This window comes from Pleurodeles waltl, chromosome 1_1 (assembly GCF_031143425.1).
Source record: "Pleurodeles waltl isolate 20211129_DDA chromosome 1_1, aPleWal1.hap1.20221129, whole genome shotgun sequence".
Lineage (NCBI taxonomy): Eukaryota > Metazoa > Chordata > Amphibia > Caudata > Salamandridae > Pleurodeles > Pleurodeles waltl.
Window position 1 is genome coordinate 479,188,972 of NC_090436.1, and position 6,000 is coordinate 479,194,971.

The following is a 6,000-nucleotide window of genomic DNA, read 5'->3' on the forward strand; positions in this document are numbered from 1 at the left end:
CCAAGGAGATAGTGTCTGACAGAGGCACTAACTTCATGTCCGCGTACATGAAGCATCTGTGGGATGCGTGTGGTGTAACCTACAAGTTCACCACACCCTATCACCCCCAGTCTAATGGGCTTGTGGAGAGATTCAACAAGACCCTGAAAGGCATGATTGGTGGCCTCCCTGAGGCCATGAGGCGTAAATGGGACGTCCTCTTACCATGCCTTCTCTTTGCTTACAGAGAGGTCCCCCAGAGGGGGGTAGGGTTCAGTCCCTTTGAGCTTCTCTATGGGTACCCCGTCAGGGGACCCTTAAGCATTGTCAAGGAGGGATTGGAGAACGCTCCAAAGACACCCCCTCAGGACGTGGTCAGCTAAATGTTGGCCCTCCGCAATCAGATGACCCGCTTCTGGAAAGAGGCCCAAAGTAACCTGGAGGCCAGTCAAGAGGTGATGAAACAATGGTATGACCAGAAGGCCACTCTGGTAGAGTTTCAACCTGGAGACAAAGTGTGGGTAATGGAGCCAGTAGAGCCCAGAGCTCTCCAGGACCGCTGGTCTGGCCCATTTGAAATAAAGGAGCGGAAAGGGGAGGCCACTTACCTAGTGGACCTCCAAACCCCTAGGAACCCCCTAAGGGTGCTCCACGTGAACCGACTAAAAGCTCATTTTGAGAGGTCGGAGATCAACATGCTTCTGGTCACAGATGAAGGAATGGAAGAGGAGAGTGAACCTCTCCCTGACCTCCTCTCTGCCCAAGAAGGTGATGGGTCCGTAAGCGGGGTCATTCTGTCTGACTCCCTGACTCTAAACCAGAAAGGAGACTGCTATGAGCTGTTGGAGCAGTTCTCCCCCCTCTTCTCCCTTACTCCGGGACTGACCCACCTCTGTGTTCATGATATTGACACCGGTGACAGTCTCCCTGTGAAAAACAAAATTTACAGGTTGTCAGATAAGGTGAAGGCCAGCATCAAGGAGGAGGTCTCCAAGATGTTGACGCTAGGGGTTATTGAGAAGTCCAGTAGTCCCTGGGCCAGCCCAGTGGTGTTGGTCCCCAAGGCTACTGCCCCAGGCGCGAAGCCAGAACTCCGGTTCTGCGTGGACTACCGGGGTCTCAACTCAGTCACACGGACTGATGCTCACCCCATCCCCCGAGCTGATGAGCTCGTGGACAGGCTAGGCGCTGCCAAGTTCCTGAGTACGTTTGATCTTACTTCAGGGTACTGGCAGATCGCCCTGACTGAGGGGGCTAAGGAAAGGTCCGCCTTTTCCACCCCTGACGGCCATTACCAGTTCCGGGTGATGCCGTTTGGATTGAAAAATGCCCCCGCTACCTTCCAACGGTTGGTTAACGGGGTCCTGGCTGGCAAGGATGCCTTCTGTGCAGCCTACCTGGATGACATAGCTGTCTACAGTTCCAGCTGGGAGGAACACCTGCTCCACCTCAAGGAGGTGCTTCAGGCCCTGCAACAGGCAGGCCTGACCATCAAGGCTAGTAAGTGCCAGATTGGGCAGGGTTCCGTGGTGTACTTGGGACACCTAGTAGGTGGTGGCAAGGTGCAGCCACTCCAGGCCAAGATCGAAACTATCAAGGCCTGGCAACCACCTCGAACCCAGACTGAGGTGAGGGCCTTTTTAGGCCTCACCGGCTACTACCGCAGGTTTGTCAAGGGCTATGGTACCATTGTGTCCCCCTTGACACAACTCACGTCCAAGAAGCAACCTAGGTTGGTGAATTGGACAGAGGCTTGTCAGAAAGCCTTTGACGCCCTAAAGGAAGCCATGTGCACGGCCCCCGTGCTCAAGGCCCCTGACTACTCCCAGGAATTTATCGTGCAGACAGACGCTTCAGAGCATGGCATAGGGGCAGTCCTAGCACAGCTAAATGAGGAGGGCCAAGATCAACCGGTAGTCTTTATTAGCAGAAGGCTATTACCACGGGAACAGAGGTGGAGTGCTATTGAAAGAGAAGCTTTTGCTGTGGTCTGGGCACTGAAGAAGCTGAGGCCCTACCTGTTTGGGACTCACTTCCTAGTTCAGACAGACCACAGGCCCCTCAGATGGCTCATGCAGATGAGGGGTGAGAATCCAAAACTTCTGAGGTGGTCCATTTCCCTACAGGGGATGGACTTTACGGTGGAACATCGCCCAGGGGTTGACCACGCCAATGCTGATGGTCTCTCCAGGTACTTCCGCCTTAGCGATGAGAGCTCCCAGGAGGTCGGGTAGCTCTCCCCACTTTCAGCTGGGGGGGACACATGTTAGACCTGACAGCCTTAGGGTAGTCACCCCTAACTTTTTGCCTGCCTCCCTCCTCGTTTTTGGATACTGTTTTTGCTGGTTTTTAGACTCTGCGCACTTTACCACTGCTAACCAGTGATAAAGTGTATATGCTCTCTCTCTGTAAACATGGTAACTTTGGATCATACCTGATTGAACTATTTAATCTACTTATAAGTCCCCAGTCATGTGCACTCCAGGTGCCTAGGGCATATAGATTAAATGCTACTAGTGGACCCGCAGCACGGATTGTGCCACCCACTTAAGTAGCCCCTTTTCCTTGTCCCAGGCCTACCATTGCTAGGCCTGTGTGTGCAGTTTCACTGCCACCTCGACTTGGCATTTAAAAGTACTTGCCAAGCCTAGAACTCCCCTTTTTCTGCATATAAGTCACCCTTAATGTGTGCCCTGGGTATCCCCTAGAGCAGGGTGCTGTGTAGGTAAAAGACAGGACATGTACCTGTGTAGTTATATGTCCTGGTAGTGTAAAACTCCTAAATTCGTTTTTGCACTACTGGGAGACCTGCTCCCTTCATAGGCTAACATTGGGGCTGCCCTCATACACTGTTGAAGTGGCAGCTGCTGATCTGAAAGGAGCAGGGAGGTCATATTTAGTATGGCCAGAATGGTAATACAAAATCCTACTGACTGGTGAAGTCGGATTTAATATTACTATTCTAGAAATGCCACTTTTAGAAAGTGAGCATTTCTTTGCACTTAAATCCTTCTGTGCCTTACAATCCACGTCTGGCTAGGTTTAGTTGACAGCTCCTTGTGCATTCACTCAGACACACCCCAAACACAGGGTACTCAGCCTCACTTGCATACATCTGCATTTTGAATGGGTCTTCCTGGGCTGGGAGGGTGGAGGGCCTGCCCTCACACAAAGGACTGCCACACCCCCTACTGGGACCCTGGCAGACAGGATTGAACTGAAAGGGGACCTGGTGCACTTCTTAGCCACTCTTTGAAGTCTCCCCCACTTCAAAGGCACATTTGGGTATAAAACAGGGCCTCTGCCCTACCTCATCAGACACTTGCTGGAGAAGAAACCGGAACCAGAAACTACATCCTGCCAAGAAGAACTGCCTGGCTGCTCAAAGGAGTCACCTGTCTGCTTTCTACAAAGGACTGCTGTCTTGCTGTTGCCCTGCTGCCTTGCTGAACTCTTGTCTGGCTGTGAAAGTGCTCTCCAAGGGCTTGGATAGAGCTTGCCTCCTGTTCCTTGAAGTCTCAGGACCAAAAAGACTTCTTCCTTTCACTTGGACGCTCCGTGCGCCGAAACTTTCGACGCACAGCTTGTTTCGCGGCGAGAAAAACGCCGCACACCGACGCTGATCGACGCGACGCCCTCGGGGCGATCGAGACTTCGACGCACAACCTCGCAAGGACAAAGCCGCTCGACTTTCCAGGAGAAATCGACGCGACGCCCACCGTGAGTGCGAAACTTTGACGCACGGCCTCGCAAGGACAACGCCGCCCGACTTCCAAGGAGAAATCGACGCAACGCCTGCCGTGAGACCAAACTTTCGACGCACGGCCTCGCAAGGACAACGCCGCCCGACTTCCAAGGAGAAATCGACGCGACGCCTACCGTGAGATCGAAACTTCGACGCGCAGCCCCGCAGAACGACGCGCAGCCGGAAAACAAGCAGGAGAATCCACGCACAGACCCGGGACATCTGGTAATCCCCGCGATCCACAAAAAGAGACTGTCTGCGCGCCGGAAAACGACGCCCGACTTCCCCGCGTGGAAAAGACCGACGCAAGTCTGTGTGTGCTGAGGAGAAATCGACGCACACACCCCTTTTTCCACGCATCTCTTCTCCTGTGGCCCTCTGAGGAGATTTTCCACCAGAAACCAGGTACTTTGTGCTTGAAAGACACTGTATTGCATTCTAAAGACTTAAGACACTCTATATCACTTCCCTGTGATATTTCTACAATTTTCCATTGCAACTTTATTCTTTTTGACCTACAATTATCCTGATAAATATTATATATTTTTCTAAACACTGTGTGGTGTATTTTTGTGGTGCTATATGGTGGTATTGTATGATTTATTGCACAAATACTTTACACATTGCCTTCTAAGTTAAGCCTGACTGCTCGTGCCAAGCTACCAGAGGGTGGGCACAGGATAATCTTGGATAGTGTGTGACTTACCCTGACTAGAGTGAGGGCTTTTGCTTGGACAGGAAGTAACCTGACTGCCAACCAAAAACCCCATTTCTAACAGTCTATTACTGAAGGATGTACTCCCAGCAATGTTAAAACACCTGGACAGCTACATCCGGTTTACTCAACGTGATGATTACGTCCATCGAAAAGTTGAGCTCTATTGTTTGGCATACATTCCACATGTTGTTGAAGCCATTGATGGTACACATGTTGCCTTGGTTCTACCGCATGGCAATGAACAAGTCTATCATAACAGGAAGAACTTCCATTCCATCAATGTCCAAGTTGTTTGTCTAGCGGACATCTACATTTCACAGGTCCATGCCTGTTATCCGGGATCAGTCCATGATGCCTTCATCATGGGGAACATCGCAATACCACAGCTGATATCACAACTGTACCCAGAGAGGGCTTAGCTGTTTGGTAAGTCACATATGTCCTGTTTGTTTTAATTTATTGTCTGCAGAAAAAATTTGAATCAGAGGGACTCATTGTTGCACATATGTCCCATTCAAAACTATATGGGACGACTCCTGGTGGCCCACCGCCCTAGGATCCCCACCAATGCCCGCAAACCATATACGCAACCTCGGCATAATCCTAGACCCTTCCCTCTCCATGACCCAACAAATCAACGCAATCACCGCCTCCAGTTTCAACACACTCCGCATGCTACGAAAAAACTTCAAATGGATTCCCATAGAGACCAGAAAGAACGTCACCTATGCACTCATCAGCAGCAGGCTAGACTACGGAAACGCCCTATACGCAGGCACCACACTCAAGCTCAAGCGAAAACTCCAGAGGATCCAGAACGCAGCCGCAATCCTGGACCTCCCACTCCATAAACACATCTCCTCACACCTCAGAACCCTTAACTGGCTGCCAATCAACAAGAGGATCACCTTCAAAATCCTCATCCACACACACAAATCCCTCCCAACATTGGACCAACCTACCTCAACGAAATAGTGAACTTCCACACCCCCACTCGCCACCTCTGCTCCGCCGACCTCACACTCGCCACAGTCCCCCACATCCATTCGCCACCACAGGAGGCAGATCCTTCTCCTACCTTGCCCACAAAACCTGGAACTCCCTCCCCACCAACCTCCACAAGACTCAGAACCTCCTGCTCTTCAGGAAACACCTCAAGACATGGCTTTTTGAACAGTTATCAGCCTCCCCACCTCCATACCCCCCAGTGCCGTGAGACCCTTACGGGTGAGTAGCGCGCTCTATAAAGTTTTTTATTGATTGATTTTTTTTTTTATTGATTCCATTACGGGGGACTCTGAGGGACTCTGCACACCCAAACCATCCATGGTTGTTGACACAAGTGAGTAACCCAACTACGTCCACTTCAGCAATGTCCATGGAAGAACACAGCATGTTGTTGAGTGGGCTTTTGGGCTCCTGAAAGCCAGATTTTGCTGTCTAGACAAGACAGGTGGAGCCCTCCTCTACTCACTCAAAAAGGTCTGCAAGATCATTGTGGCGTGCTGCATACTCCACAGCATTGCCCTGAGGAGAGATATCTCATATATTCCAGATG